We start from the raw sequence: 16,479 nt of genomic DNA, 5'->3' as shown, positions 1-16,479 counted from the left end.
TATGTATCTGTCAGAACTGAACTTGAAACACCCAGTATTTACATGGCAACAAACCCAGATTTCAAAACATCTAGAAGTTTCTGTGATGGGATTCCCTAGAAGCATAGTCATTTCTTCCCATTATTGTTGCTATGTCAACCTTGTTATTTAATATATAATGTTTCTAACAGAATCTGGCTTTACATTATTGTTTTCTGTTATTGAATTGGTTTAAGACTGATTTGAAGCAGATAAGACATGAATCGCAAATTCCAAGAAAACCTCTCAGATCTTTACTAAAATGTAAAAATATAAAACGTGCCATCATGGGAGCTAAGATCATACAACTGGGGTTCTCTCTTTGATAATTTTCAGAAATCTCTTTACTGGAAGCCTTTAACTTCTGGTCCATGTGCTATAAGTGACCGAGTTTCACATGATCACTTCTAGTAATTTTAAGGGTTATATAGTAGATGATTATTCCATATGTTTCAAAGAAGCACTTTTTATGGTGAAATATGAAGAAATAGTGTTAGTAACATTCTGATTTGGTGATTCTGATGGTAACGTGACTTTCCTATATATAATTTGGATGGCTTATTATTATCTGTAGGGAGGGACTGGGCCCAGTTAATATTTTAGGTACTAATAATACCAAAGATTGAACTCTCCCGAGAAATTGTTATATCAATGTGCTTCTATGTGTAGTTTTCTTTCTCCATACATGTTATCAAAGTATTCAACCGGAAAGAGAAATCTTGGCTTGTAATCTCCTCTGGCTTCCAGTCATTTTCAAATATTGTGTTTTCTTTATATTGTAAGAACCTTGGTCCTGTTTTATAAATAGCAGTAAGTACTGTTTGTTTAACTGAAGGAGGTAAGATAGTTTGTTTTGAAAATTGCATTTTTGTGATGCAGTGTTGAATAAGCTTATGAATAAAAGTTATTTTGAGTATGATAAAAAATGACATAGAAAATACCTAAATAACAGTAGATGACTCGTTTTGAAAAAAAGTAAAAGTACAACCAACAGACAGTTAAACAGAAGAGTAATCATTAGTCTTTATAAAGGCATTTGAAAATCTGTGTTCTTGGGGAATTTGATTAGTCAGAGAGGAAAGGGAGTAAAGGCATGTTGCTTTTTTTGGCTGTTGTGTTTGTGTTATCCTGGCTGTCTGGGGAATTTTAAAAACAGAATCATAGGTGGAGAAAAATTTTTTAAACTTATAACATGGTTGAAAATGTTTGTTTATAGCACTATGTTAATAGTAGGCTAAGGCCAAGAAAATTATATCCACTTATTGAAAGCATGAATGATGTTATAAGGTATAAAGGCACAAGGTCGTCTATGGGTTCACTGGTTATATTAAAAGTCCTTGCCTTTCAGTAAATGGAGTTCCCATTGTGGTTCAGAGATACATGTTTAGAAAACATCTCGGAGGTTTCAGATGAGTAGCTGGCAGAGTGGGTGAGAAGCCAATAAAACACAAAGGCCCGACCGTCTGGTCCAGTAACCATCTCAATTCAATTCCTGTGGATTTCTGTTCCTGAGAAACCATAGCTGAGGATCTCTGGGTTGTGTTTCCAGAGGAAGTAGTATTACATCGTGTGCATCTGTGTAGGTCTATGAGTTGGGTTTTGGTTATGCAAGTTCTGGGAACTCTTCAGTGGTTCATGCCATTTTCCCCTAAGAAGTGCAATAAGTGGCCTTCCCGCAAGGGCCAGGAGGCTGGTGATGATAAAGAAGGACATGCTGAAAGCAGCCTGCTTTCTGTGCTGGCGTTTCTCATCCCTCACTGGCCGTGTCTGTTTTGAGTGGGTGACTAAGAGGAGCTTGTGTTGACTTGGGGAACAGTGAACTGTTTCCCCAAGGTGTGGATTGTTTGCGTTCGGCTGCCTGATTAGTGCCAGGATGCCTTTGAGTCTGCAAAGTGGAATAGCTGCAACCAAGGCTGGGCTGTCTTCTGATGGTGTGGAATGAGACACTTAACTGAAATGCTGCAAATATGAACAGTATCTGTTTTGACCAGGCTCTGCTTCCCATGTGTGCTAATAAGCGATCCAAAACAGAGGAACCCCAAAATAAATGTTGTACCCAATTAGTTACCCTGTATGTTGTCAGTCTTGACTGATTTTTTTTTTTTTTTTTGGTTAAGTACTACAAGACAAAATGAGCTGTCGAAAGGCCCAGTTTGACTCTGACTGGTAATTTCTCTCCATAATCGTAAAATACAACTTTATTTTACTCTTTCAAGTCTTGAGTGTCAACATCAGCGCCTGCCAGGTTTTTTCTTTTTCGTTTTTTGCAATTTGCTTCTCATTATGAAGGGAGCGGATGACTTTCCCTCATTTTAACAATTAGCCTTAATCTCCCTTGCGGAATCTCATCCTTTTAAAAGTTTCATAATGTTTTATTAAGTGATCTTAAGACTATCCCCTATTTTGTTTTCTGGTTTTGAAAATGTGTCTGAAAATACAACACTGGCATCACCACACCACGCTGGGGCCGGGAAGGTCCTGGCCGCTGGCTCATCCGAACATTTCAACGCCAGTTTCCCATTCTGTGTAAAGCCAGTGGTCTGATGAGTTTTCTCAAAGCGGCCTGGTACTCCCTTCTAAATAAAGGGTAGAAAAAGAAACTCCCTTTTCTTTTCTCAGCCTTCAGTCCCTAGGGATTGTAAAAGCTCCTAGAAATTGTCAGAGGTGGAACATGGAAGGGTTTTTCTCTGTTCCACAAAACCAATCTGCCTGGGTGCTGGCTCGGGTCCAGGATCGCGGTTCCTAACCTCGGGTTCAGCCTGCAACTGGGAAAACCTGCCCATCCGGCTTTGAAGGCCTCACTGACAACCCTGGCCCCTAAAAAATACTGGTGAAGGCTGTAGCCGTCTGGGCTTTCCTCCTTCCTTTCTTTTCTGTCCCTGACAACTTAAATCTCTCCTTCAGGGCTATCTCACCCTGGGAATTTTCTCCCTTTGATTCAGTATCACCATGTAGATCCACCATTCCTTTACAATGGAAGGCGAGATAGTAGATCCCAGGAGAGGGGGTTGTTGTTCAGAACTGTTCACACCTAAACACGCGCCCTGGGGACTATCCCTTACCTCCAGAAAAATCCAAGTTCAGGATCAGGGGGAGCTCTTCTTTGGTGACGTTCATTAGTGGCAGCTCACATAGCTTCCATCCGCCGTTGAAGCAGGTGCTATGGATATTTTCAGTTATAAGAAATTGTATCACGGCTGCAGTCGAGAGACGTTGGAGACATTTTAGCGATGAAATCCATGAGTGGTTTCTCCCCTGTTGGAATACTTAATCAGTTGGAAAGGAATAGATCAGTCAGGGAATACGGCCTTAGTTAATTCATTTTAGAACCAAAGAGGAAATCTACCAGACGTATTATCTATCGTATCGTAAATGGGGGAAGAGAATCCACTGCAGATTTCCTTCTGGTTTTTCTAAGATTGAGATTTTTAATTTTCGGAACATCCAGGAATCATTTTGAAAATCCTTGAAAGCCTTCTCCCCAGGGGTGGGGGAATGCATGTATGCACTCACACACCCAGTTTCTTGTACAGGCTGCTGAAGCTCCTTTATGGAACTTCTGGGGATCGCATGGACCTGCTCTCCCCCAAGGCAAGAATCTGTGAATCTGGAACTTTTCCTTGACCGTGGAGGGCCAGCCTAGCATGGTGCTGCACGCTATAGATAACCAGAAAATGAGGAAATAAATGAACACATGAGTTAGACATTCTTGCTCCCTGTGCTGTTTTGGTTACACCTGCTTTTATTGTATCCAAGGCCTGGTTTGCATAATTAGGAAAGGAGATCCCATTCAAACTACTGGTCCAGACCTTTAAGACGCCCGCAGGTATACACACAGATGGTCCCTTGCAAAGGAGAAGGGCTTATTTTGTCATTGAAGGGGCAACCTCCTCTCTAGTGAGTGCCTGGCCACCTGGCTACAGACCTGCAATTCGAATTCCCAACCAGCCCAGCAAGGCCACAGGGTTCCCCCACCGTCCATTAGGACCGGGTTTAATTTCTTGGTGGAAATTTCTGTTTATGTTGACCTCCATGGCAATTTTAATCTTGCCCACTTTCCAAATAGTACCCTTCTCAACCCTTTTATAAAATGAAATTCCTTCCTCATGTTCTTGCTGTGGACGACTTCCCAGACATAATATTTACCCTGCCACAATCAGGGCGGTTGTACATTTGTGTAATGTTCGTTACTGAAGGATTTTCATTCTTAAGGTATTTGACTATATTCGCAGAACAGGATGGGGAGGCTGCCTTTCAGATGAGTGAAAGACTGGTTGAAGCAAAGGTACATGCAGGAAAGGCTAGAGTGTACCGGTATTCTAAACAAAGCGAGACGTGTCCTTATGGAGTGGTTATTACTAAGAAATGGTCTGGATGACTCACAATATCATCATCAGATCCCAGTCCTTCTCTGTTTTATCACAGACTCATATAATAGGGGGAGGAAAATTGATCTGACAATCCCAGCGTTGTTTCGTGGATAACATTCAAGATAATCAGTTGGCAGTCAGACCTCTTGGAGAGAATACAAGGAAAAGACATGGGTTGTATTAAAATCACCTCTCCCATTACCACCCCCGTCCCCTGGGTTTTTTTGGATTGCTACAGATCTACCTTTTAAAATGATAATATATACACTGAGATCTGTTTTCACACTTCCAGGTGGGCAAACACGGATAGGAAAAGACTCAGCCTCTGATACGTGCAGCCTCAGGCAGCCCAAGCAAATAACACCTTTTGATGGCAGGTGGAAAGCTGGTGTCCATGATCTGATGCAGAGTTTGTCTCTAGAGATCAGTTTTCTCATTCTGTTTCACATTTGCCCAAGAAAGAGTAACATTTCTTCAAAGCAAGTTGCTGCCTACCACCCAGCAGTTCCTGTCCTGCTTGGTGTCGTGGCAAAGACCAAGGAGGAGAGCTTTCTTGAAAAATGCTTGTGCCTGGAACACGTAGCTTTGCGACTGATCTCTTCATGGTTTTCTTGCTGATTTTATGAAGTGCCAGGTATTGTTGATAGTGTTAGACAGCTTTTTTAAGTTGAGGTTATTTGTATGAACAATATTTAAGAGTTGATGGGCAGAAGCTGGACTCCGTCCACCACTCCCATCCCCCACACCTCCCATCCCACCCCTGCAAACCCCTTCCTTGTCAGCCCACTCGCTTTAGGTTGAAGCAGCTCTTTTTGGTGGGGACAGAAGACTATCAGTCAGAAAGTGCTTCCGAAAGAAATAATGGTTGAGTGATTTTTAGAGCTTCCTGTTTCAGCAGCAAGCATTATAGACATAAACAGTGATCCAGCCAATGGCTCCAGTGCTGCACTGGTTCTAATAAATCAGTTTTGTATTTTCTTTTGTGCTGGTTGGAGAGGGGCGAGAGAAGGTGGAGAAGACTGGTCATGGAAGAACATGTTCTGTTTCCTTTTCTTTATTATTTTTAAAGAAAAATGACTTGCTGAAAAGAGAGATGGTATACTGCCTGATGACTGTTTTCTTTCTGTTGGTGGTTATAAAACATTGTCAAATCAGAAAGGGGTTGTTTATGAATAACCATGTACTGTTAGTATGGAAGGGTTATGTAGTTTTGAAGGATCTATTGGACTTTGAGTCACAAGGGGGGTGTGTGTGTGTTGTATGTGTGTGTGTGTACTTCCACTGAAAAGACTTCCTGGACCAAATTATCTTTGAGGACTAAATCCACACTAATAACATCTCATCTGAAGCCCCCAAAAAGCAATGAACAGAAATTAATAAGTGAGCAGTGTAGCTTTAATGAGCTGCCTATGAATGAATACTTTCAAAGGTTTCTGGTTGTATCAATTCCGTCTCAGGGCGTGGGGGATGAATCGCTGCTCTTTAAGATTTTTATGTTTATGAACGTGCATTAGTGGACTTCCAGCAACACTTAGCCTCTGTCATTGGTCCTGATGCAAGTACTGTATTCAACAGAGATGTATTATTTTGTCCACGTTGAGAACAAAGCTTTCCATGGCATTCCTGTTGGCACTGATTTGAGATTCTAGCACATTCTCGTCTCTATTAGGCTATATCAGGCAGTGTATCCCATTTAGAAACTCTATTTTGTCACTGAACTTCTTCCATCACCAAGGGTTTCAGGTTGTTGAAGACCTAAAAATCGTAAGGTGATCCCAGCAACCTCCTTCAGGAGACCCTGTGGCCATCCTGTCAGTGGACACAGAATGCATTTCCTCTGGTTTCCTTGATGAGTAAGCTTTCATGTAGGAACCACTTACACTGTTTTTCTTGAAGATGGAAGTATATTTCCTGTCTATTTCTCAACTTGAGTGAATCCCTACTTTTACCTTGAGATTTCAGAGCATCATTAAGGCCGTCAGTTCAGTTCAGTCGCTCAGTGGTGTCCAACTTTTGGCAACCCCTTGGACTGCAACACATCAGGCTTCCCTACCCATCACCATCTCCCAGAGCTTGCTCAAACTCGTGTCCATCAAGTCGGTGATGCCATCCAACCATCTCATCCTCTGTGGTCTCCTTCTCCTCCTGTCTTCAATCTTTCCCAGCATCAGGGTCTTTTCCAATGAGTCAGTTCTTCGCAAGAGGTGGCCAAAGTATTGGAGCTTCAGCATCAGTCCTTCCAATGAATATTCAGGACTGATTTCCTTTAGGATGGACTGGTTTGATCTCCTGCAGTCCAAGGGACTCTCAAGAGTCTTCTCCAACACCACAGTTAAAAAGAATGTAGGTGCAGCCTAGTCTGCAGAGCTGTGCCTCCTCCACCCCCAGCCCCACCCCCAGCCTCTCATCCAAGGACTCTCCTGGATCTGGTGAATGGGAGGTCTGGCCAGCACCCTCCTGCTGGTGGTGTGTGGCCTTAACTGAGTCACCTTGTGCAAACAAAGGAGACTTCCTTGGTGCAAACAAAGGCAGTGCACAGGAATATGGGCGTTTGAGCACAGTTGGTGATCTGTGTGCTTATCAGATCTCAGCGGAGGAGGCAAGGTGGGATAGGCCTGTTTGGAGGTGGAAGTGCTCCAGGTTGCTCCAGGCATTGATTTGGGGTTTTTAGAGATGTTTTTCCTTGATTCCATTTGAAATCACTGTACAGAGTATAGTCACTGTCTGTCTATCTGTCTATAATGAATGAGAAACAGTTTAAACTCATATCCTAACACAGCTTTCACCTCTTTAAATGGTGTGTTTCCAGTACCTACGACCCGGGGTCAGTCCAGACATTTTTCTGCTTTCCCCATCTCGTTTGAAACCTCAGGGCTGGTTAGAGCTGGTAGATCTTATCTGTGTATCTGCTTATCAATTTTCATGGTGGTCTCCCACAGTGGGTCCCCACATTTGGCAATATCTTCAAACATTTTTGGTTGTATCCCACCCCGGGGTGGGAGAGCAGAGGCCATTCCTCAGTGCGTAGGACAGCCTTACCGTGCAGAGCATTAGTCACGCCGTCAAGACTGAGAAACCCTGCGCTGGCCTCTCACACTGATCATGATCAGTGGTAATGTGTCCTCTTTTTTTCCTAGCACTTTCTGCCTCTTTACAAAATTTATGAATTAATCAGAAGGTTCACACAGAATTTTAAAAAGTAGAGGACATCACTAAATATGAAAGTCTTTTTCTAAATATCAAAATATACTAGAGTTCTGTATACACAGAACTGCACCATCTCCACATTTCCTGGATTGGGGGGGGTGTGTGGCTTCCAGAAAAAGAGACTGCAGGTGGAGGGGGGTCTCTCCATTGCAGGTGGAGGAGGGAGGCAGGAAAATCTCTTCCTGGAGGACTGCCCCCCTCCTTTCAGTCTCTCCCTTAGGAATGTCATGCAGGTGCAGGTCTGTGGGGACTGTCAAAAGCTGTGAAAGTGCACAGCTGGCTTCTCAGTGCCTGTGCCTATCCATCAGGCACCAGTCAGGGGCAGAGAGCCACTCATCCAGAAACGTGAATTGATGTGAGTGCACAGCGTCCACGTGAACTACAAGGCGCTGAAAGCAAGGTCCTGGTGTGCGTCGCTGACTGATACCTTACAGAGACGGAAAAGGAGTCGGTTTGCACACCTTGTGGAGATGCAGGGACGGATAGAGGCTGACTTGCCATCCATCCCTGGGAAGCCCTGGTTAGCTGCCAAAAGGCTATCTTCACAGGGACCACAGGCAGACAGAAAGCTGGGTTCTTCCGGAGCTTTCTCCTGCCAGCTCCATGTTGGTTCTGCCATCACTTGTTTGCTAAAAGAAGATTCAGCGAAAGGTGGCTTAAAAAAAGGTCTGGGGAAAAAAAAAAAAAAGAGTCCTCTGGCATTCTCATTGAAATCATGTTGGTGTCTTCTACGGGAGGAATTTTCTCTTTTTTTAAATTTATTTTTAACTGGAGGATAATTGCTTTACAATGTTGTATTGGTTTCTGCTATGCAACCGTGAGAATAGGCCATCAATATACATATGTCCCCTCTGTCTTGAGCTTCCCTCCCGCCCGCTTACGCTGCCCCTCTAGGTTTTCCCGGAGCACGGGGTTGAGCTCCCTGTGTTATACAGCAGCCTCCTGCTAGCTATCTGTTTCATGCCTGGTGATGCATATGTTTCAGTGCTACCATTTCAGTCCATCCCACCCTCTCCTTCCCCCGCTGTGTCCACAAGGGCGTTCTTTATGTCTGCATCTCTATTCCTGCCCTGCAAATAGGATCATCAAGGACCGTTTTTCTCAATTCCATATGTATGCGTTCATGTATACTGTTTTTCTGACTTGACTTCACTCCATGTAGCAGGCTGTAGGTTCATCCATACAGCTGGAATTTCTTGAATATGCTTTGCTGTGACTGTGGACCTGGTGGGTTGGTTGCATGTACTCTGCCTGGGGACCCTCACTCTGACCTTGCCTGCCCCATCCGCTTCCTGTGCGTTTCCCTCAGTAAAGTCATCAGCTCCCACATCTGGCGTGGAGGTCAGTTTTGTGTCACATCCTCTGAGACTGGTAAGGGTTAACTCTCCACGTGGGAGTTCCTGGGTGGCTGCTGGTGTGAAGGACCAGCTATGGCAGGCAGGCACACACGAGAGCATGGTGATGCTGAGACCCCAGCACCCGGGAAAGGATGAACGTGGGCCCCAGAGTCCCCAGGAGACTGCCTTCCAAGAATGTACAAAACACAGGAGATTCCACCCTGAACTAGAGAAGCCCTGTGAGGTACCAATGGACTGGTGCCCGATACAGAGTGGGGACTCATTAAACACCCAAACGAGTGACCACCCCGGCAGTAGAGCCTAGCGGTTACTGCGTGGACAGTCCTACATTCGCCGCTGGGAGGACAGCGTCTCATCCTGGGCACCAGCAACGTTTCGGGTTGATTATTCTTTGTGGTGGGGGCCATGCTCTGCATTTAGGGATGGTTAGTGGCATCTCTGGCCTCTACCCAGTAGAGGAGCATTCTCCCTCCCGGTCCTGGGTGCTCACAACAAGAAATGTCAGCAGAATTTGCCAAATGTCCCTCCCTGGGGGAGAGGTGGAGGCAGGGAGCACTGGATCAGAGCTGTGTGTCCGTGGGCAAGTTCCTTGACCTATCTGAGACAGATTCAAACTTTGTCCAAAGCGGACGGAGTGCAGTGAAGATTGCCTGAGATAAGACAGTCTTTAGGGGTTATTACTTGTCATGGCAAGGTCAATTGCTATGACCCTAATTCTGCAGAGTCGCTGATGGCAGCTCTGTGAGCTCCTAACAAACAATACAACCAGGACCTGCTTTTTTTATTTGTTTAAATGAGTGACTTTTCTGAGACATCAGGCCCTTATCCTGATTCTTTGGCCCTCGTAGAGCTAGCTCTCGGGTCACGAAACAGTTATGTGTGACAGGCACAGCAATTTCAGATCAGCAATGGAAGGGATGAAATTAAATATGTACTGTAATCCGAGGCACTGTTTTTCATGGGAAAAGAAGTCCTCCCAACTTAGCCCTTGCAACTCCTTTGTCCAGACATTAACGGCATGCAAATATTTATGATTCATACATGCCCCTTTAGTTCCCGATCGTATTTTAACAATAAACACTGCCATTTTCACAGTGAGGCAGAATAATCCCTTTGTCCTGTTGCCGGCTCCCCAGGCTGGCACCCAGCGGCATCGCATTCTTCCTGCTCTGTAATTGCTGACTCCACCCAAGTGGAGGGGGGTTTATAGTTGCTCCACGGCGGCACCCTGGACCACACATTTGAGGACCTTCTGGCTGTTCCCCTGCAGGCCATCTTAAGGTTGTATCTCAGCCTGTTGAGAAAACACAAGCCAACATCCACGCGTGTTTTTCTTTTTTGGCCACATCTTAGCAGAGAATCGATACACCTGGCTGTTGGCTTGAAGAGGTGTCTTGCATTCTGCCAAAATCCATGGACTCAAGAGGCCCCCACAGCCATCATGTCCCAATTGATAGTCCTCCGTTTCCTGATAACTACACATGCATCTGTTTGTGCCGATTCTGCAGCTCTTTGGAAGGTAGTGTGACAAAGTATGAGCCGGTGGCCTGCTTGCTGCTTGCACACTTAGATGTGTGGCCTCACTCTCCTCATCTGTACAATAGGTATACCAGCGCCCTTCATACATACCGCAAAAGGTTTTTAGAGTGATTCAAAGATGATGTCTGTGTAACAAGACTTAGGAAGAAAGAGGTACGACTCACCTCCATGTCATCTTTCTTTCTGCAGGAGACTCTCTAAGGGAGGGGGGCAGAGATCAGGCAGGTGTTAGGCTGTGTCCCGCTGAATCAGCAAGGCAAGAACGATACCATTTCCACTTTCCACTCCTTATTGGCACGGAATTTATGTTCCTTTATCTTCCAAGGAAGCTTGTAAAATGAGAATGCCTGTCAGACACAGCAGGAATTTCGTTAATATTCATAAATAACACAGGAATAATAATAATATAATCATCCCAGGCATTTGCTGTATATTTCTGTACATAAACACGGAATAATAATAATAATAATATAGTCATCTCAGGTATAGTCATACCCTGTGATCGACCTGATGTTCTCTGTTTTCACTGGTGAATTGCTCACAGGCTTTGGATCGTCTTTGATCAAAGAAGTATAGTGCCTGTGGCTACTTTATTAGAACTGTCCTCCACCCACAGAGGTCATTTCATGAGGGTATTTCATTCATTGATTCATCAGATGAACAGTGTGCATCTGCCATGTGCCAGGCATTGTGCTAGCCCCGGGGACACAAAAGTCAGCCAGAGAGAAGCCACAGCCTGCAGGGGTCAGTGAGGGGGGCCCCCAGTTAACAGATGTTGCTGTTCTGAGGGACCAGTGCCAGGCTGAAAGGACAGTAGTGACCGAGGCAAAATGCACCACCAGGTGCCTCACCTACCACAAGCTCAGGGGCTTTCTGGACCACTTGTCATCTCAGTGGTGACGTCTCAGCATGACGAGGTGGTTGTCCAGGTGAACGTCAGGAAGGATGTCCAAGCAGAGAAAACTCAGTGGGAGAGGAGCATCCAGCCAGCAGAGAGGGCCTTGACATCCCATGCTGGGAATCTGGTCTGATACCAGTGAAACGGAGGTTTTAATCAGGGAATTGACATCACCATATACAAATGGTGGGAAGAGGCTAGGGCTGCAGGCTGAAGAGCAGACAGGGCTTTGGGAGCGTAGCTGGGAGCTCAGAGGTGGGATCCAAGGTTGTTTTGGGGTTGAATTTGCAGGGGCTGAACCCGAGGATATGGAGGTAAATGTCACCGTTTCTAGAAATCAGCTCCCTGTAAGCCCCGCCCACCAGGCCCTACAGTCTTGCCTGGAGCTTCCCTCTTCTTCCTGCTCAGCTACTGCCCCCCCACCCGCCCTCCTAGCCTCCTGGAGCAGAGCTGTGGGTGCCAACAGGCTGGCGAGCAGGCCCTGAGGACCCTGATGCCGGTTTCCCTGCAGAATGTCCACCCCTGGGCTTCTCTGTTGCAGCGCCAGGTGGCCTTAGGCTCTGTGTTTCAGGCACTGGGCTGTGGGCACCATCGGTCAGGGCCAGGACTAGGCCAGCCACAGGAGGTCACCATGGTCACCTGTCCCGTGTGGCATTTGGCCTGATGGGTAGAGAGTAGGGAATTGGAGTGCGCCAACCAGAGGGCTCCCCAGGGTGGAAATACGGAGCAGAAGGCGTGGCCTTGGCCTAAAGAAGCTGTGACTCCAAGGCCCTGGAGGTGTTTGGGCTGCAAGGATTAACCTTGGTTGCTCATCCGAGACATGCAGGCACTGGGACACCAAAAGGAAAAAGGAACATCAGAGAGGGACTGTGATATCTATGGGTATGTTGTGCTTAGTCACTCAGTCTTGTCCGACTCTTGGAGATCCCATGAACTATAGCCCGCCAGCCTCCTCTGGAAGAAATGCAAAAATCATGTGAGAGCATCATGGTTCTTTGGGCTTTGGTTAATGCTTCTCATGAAGAGAAGGACTTGTCCAACCATCCCTCTTACTAAAGCAGAGCTCACACCCAGGCCACTGAAAAGGAGAGTCAAACCTTCCAAGTGAAGTCAGACATCATAAAGAACCAGCTGTCAAGCTGCAACTTTACAGAATAATTCACTGATCCATTTATCAAACATTTTTCTATTGCTTCAGAACAGAAGACGCAAAGATTAATAAAAGACCGTCCCTGTCCTCAAACAACTCATTTTTCTAGAACAGCTCCAGAGAAAACACTTGGCATGTTTTGGCTTTTCTCCAAGCAAACTGCTGTTTTTCAAATGCTCCATCATATCCAATGCATGCTGATTTTTTCTGGAAAACTTAGTTCTGTATTTTAAACACTTGGACTTTAGGCAACTTTGAGGGGGTTGTCCTTGTGCCAATAGCTGGAGACGCCCCCTTGCATTCTTCCTGCATGGCTGCAGGTGCGATGGGAAAAGGACATCTTAAACACGGGCACTTTGCCTCCAAGTGGACACACACTGACATCACCACCTCAGTTCAATTCAGAGAAACCAGGAAATTCTGTGCCACTTGAAGAATCTGTCTTCTATTCAGAAATCCCCAAATAAATAATTATACAGCCCCAGTGTCGAAAATAGTGGTATGTGTTTGGGCAAGGAAATGGTTGAGGAGCAAAAGCATGCATTTTGGCCATTAGCTTGTTCCAGTGGAAAAGTAAAAAACATAAATTAAGATACTTTGTGAAAAACATCCCCGATTCAGATTTCTCCCAGAATCTCTGAGGATTTGTTCATTTTAATACTTAGTTACTGGGTGATCAAAATTAGACCAAGCACAAACCACGTAGGAAGAGGAGAAATTTTCATGCCACATCTCAAAATCTTGTGGCATTTCCAGAATTTGCAAAGAGCAAAACTTGAGCCTTCTCTGGCTTTCTTCGTTTTCCAAAGTTGCGTTTTTGTTTTTTGACTTTTCCTTTCTCACTCTCTTGGTTGCTTAAAGTGTGTGAACTCAACCAGTCTCCCGGCAAAGATGCACAGATGAGTGGAAAATGTCATGCTTGCGTTTCCTTAGCTATGTGACCCCTTTCAGCAGACGGTCCTCGGTGCACACAGCCTGCCCTTGCGTGACAAAGGGCAAGTTTCACATCCCAACCGAAACTGGCCCCAAAAAGGAGAAGATGACTCACAGGGTCCAAACCTTCACCAAGGAGAGTGACCGAAACAGTGAGCCCAGTGCGGGCGGCTTGGTTGCCCATGAACGAAATGATCACAAGAGTTCGGACGGAGGGAGACATGCCCGTGGCCATAGGAGCTCATTGCCATGACCTGATGAACTTCTAAGGACCTACTTCCACTCTCGGGCCCCAGATAATCTTGAGTCACCTTTTCACCTTCTGCTCCTCTCCCCACACTTGCCCTTGGAGGGGGAGCAGGGCACCCATTTGCAGCAATCCTGAGGTTTCGCCACTTCCAGATGTGGTGAGGAAGTGGCGTGGTGCCTCGGGGCCCTGGCGGAACTGCAGTGTCCAGCCGTGGCTTTATGAGACCACAGCCGGCTGCCCGAGTCCACCAGCCCTGTGGCTGGTAAACGTGGAGCCGGAGAAAGCAGAGACTTGGAGCCTTATCCCTGCCTCACCTTGGAAAGCATGTCCGTGGCAGCCGACGTCCAGGAAGACGCGCCCCGTGACCTTCTTCCCAACTAAATAAAGCACTTAGTTATTCTGTGTTGGCATTTGGATGAACACAGTGGCGTCGAGGGGAATGACACATGCTCTGGGGTGGGGGGTGAGGGGTGGGGGATGGGGGGAACGTTTGGCTGGCTAGTTGTCAAGTGGCTTAGCCAGTTGCAATTGTGCCTTACGAAGGTGGCCAGCTGGCAGGGCAGGAGTGACCTTGAACTTGAAGTTCCAGTTGAATGTGCAGTTTTCCTGATGGGTCTTTAGGCCCCATCCTTGCCTGCCTGTTGGTCCTGTGCACTCCACGTGGATCTGCTGGAACTTTCTAGAAAAGAGAGGATGAACCTGAAAGAGCTCCATTGGCACCACCTGCCAAACACTAAGGCTCCCCTCACTGCCCACCATCAGACCTCGATGCCGAATTGCCACCAGCCCCGCCTCACGGACTGCCTCCAGCTGTGATCTTTGTGGAATCGTGTTTGTCACATCTTTAATGATAATTAAACTGATATTTGCTAATGCCTTATTTCATGTAATTTGCATAACAGCACTGGGAGATGGAAGGACCATGATCACCCCTGTTATACAGATGATGAAGCCCCTCAGAGAGGTTAAGTCACTTGCCCAGGGTCGCACAGCTAGTGAGTGGCAGAGCTGGCATTCGAGCCCAGGCAGCCCGCATTGTTAACTGCTAGCACCCCGTGCCTTGGCACTACCACAGGGTTGTGTAATCAAGTTCTCATCTTGTGCTGCTTCCAGGCTTCATAAGTCAAGACAGCCCTTCTCTCCTTCGTGGTTTCTTCCACCTTCTTAATTCAGTCCTACTGTGGGTGCTTCTAAATAGAATTCCTCCTGGACCCAACCACTGGCCAGAACTCAGGGTGCTGTCTGGGTGAGGTTTGTGGGCAGGAGAAGGCAGGTCTGAGTGCTCCCCTTTTCTTGGCTCCCTCCGCTGCAAACCCACAGAGGGCCACCCCCGTGACCCTGCAGTTCGTCCCCTCAGGAGGCCGGGGCCGCAGTCTTTCAGCAACACAGCTGGGGGCACCTCGGGTCCCACCATGGGCTGCAAGGAGCCACCCAGCCTGTCCATGAAAGAACCCACACAGGCTACACATGGGAGCAGTTCTCTCTATGGCAGCCCCGTCTCCCAGCCCTGTGTTTGATCCCGAAAAGCCAATTTCCGGGCAGTGGTTATGGAACTGAAATGTCTTTTCTTTGCTCTCCTCTGCCTTCCTACTAGTCTACCCACAGCTTGCTGAGAAAAACACTTTGAGAGGCTTTCACTCTCCACACCTACGCACTTAAAATACCAGGCCCATAGGTCATTTTGATGAGGGAATTTGGCTAATAACATATTAGGCCGTGGCTGCATCTACCATCGTGGCAGGTGCTGGCCAAGAAGGGCTGTGTCTCGGCAGGAATGAGCTGGGGCGTGGCTAGGTGTGATGGGGTGTGGTCAGGGTGTGGTGGGGCGTGGCCATGGTGTGGTGGGGGTGTGGGCAGGGCAGAGGGCGGGGCTCCAAGGGTCTGACGTGCCCACTGGCAGCCCCGTCCCCAGGTGTCAAGTTCAGTGCCAGGTCTGCACAGAAGAATACAAGGAAGTGGAAGGCAGAGCTTTCTTAGAGTGGAAAAATGTCACACACACCTGTGAGCCAAATGTCATCACTTACTGCCGCTGTCTATGAGGTCATGGGCAGATGTCGTGGTGTTCAAAGCTGTACACAAGGGCTCTGTTGTGAGCCGGAATACCTCCGCCTTCATGAGCCATGGTTACTGGGGCCAAAACGCCCCACCTAGTAGCTTTTGCCGGACAGACACTTCTTGACTGCACATAAAATGATGGGCATAAAATAGTAGAATTTTAATTATAATTACAAGCAGCGATTTCGCAAATATTCACTTTGGTTGAATTTCCTTCCCAATTCAGTAGGGCAGTCTCTGTGGTTAACCAGGGGGCTGGCATTAAGCACCAGGAGCCTAAATTCAGCTCAGGAAGAAAGTAGTTTCGAACTATAACCCAGGCTCTCAATTAGCTGTTGAGTACGGTTTGGAGCCATTATCATCCCCAGGACTGTGTTCTCTTTTGAGGGCAGTGGCAGAGCATAGCAAAGGGACCACAAGTCTGGATTCCTGGTTCTGGTGCCACTGAGTTTGAAGGTAGAGCTTGGGGACTTCATGAGAATAATATGAAACACAAAGCTGGGAGATCTGGGTTTCCTGTGTATCCAAGCTGTGTGACTTTGGACAAAGCACTCACTCTCTGAGTCTTAGCTTTGTTGTCTGTTAACCAAAGGCAATGAAATCTGTCTTGTTTATTTCATGAGAGTGCTGGAAGGACCAGATAAAACAGTATATAGGAAAGTGCTTGAAAACTTGTAAGTTCTACATAGTCCTGAAAATGC

The 16,479-nt window shown here is 46.5% G+C and overlaps 1 protein-coding gene and 1 long non-coding RNA gene across 7 annotated transcripts in view; both read left to right on the top strand.

The window, feature by feature from the left end:
* Window positions 1–16,479, top strand: part of RUNX1 (RUNX family transcription factor 1) — a 273,353-nt gene that overhangs the window by 181,103 nt on the left and 75,771 nt on the right. The gene's annotated exons all lie outside the window — the stretch shown is intronic.
* Window positions 6–14,596, top strand: LOC133251678 (uncharacterized). The gene is made up of 2 exons (XR_009737732.1): window positions 6–11,124; window positions 11,335–14,596. It is a non-coding gene; the product is annotated as an uncharacterized LOC133251678 (long non-coding RNA).

This window comes from Bos javanicus, chromosome 1 (genome assembly GCF_032452875.1).
Source record: "Bos javanicus breed banteng chromosome 1, ARS-OSU_banteng_1.0, whole genome shotgun sequence".
Lineage (NCBI taxonomy): Eukaryota > Metazoa > Chordata > Mammalia > Artiodactyla > Bovidae > Bos > Bos javanicus.
Note: the sequence above shows the minus strand (reverse complement) of the source record. Positions and strands in the feature narration are given on the sequence as shown.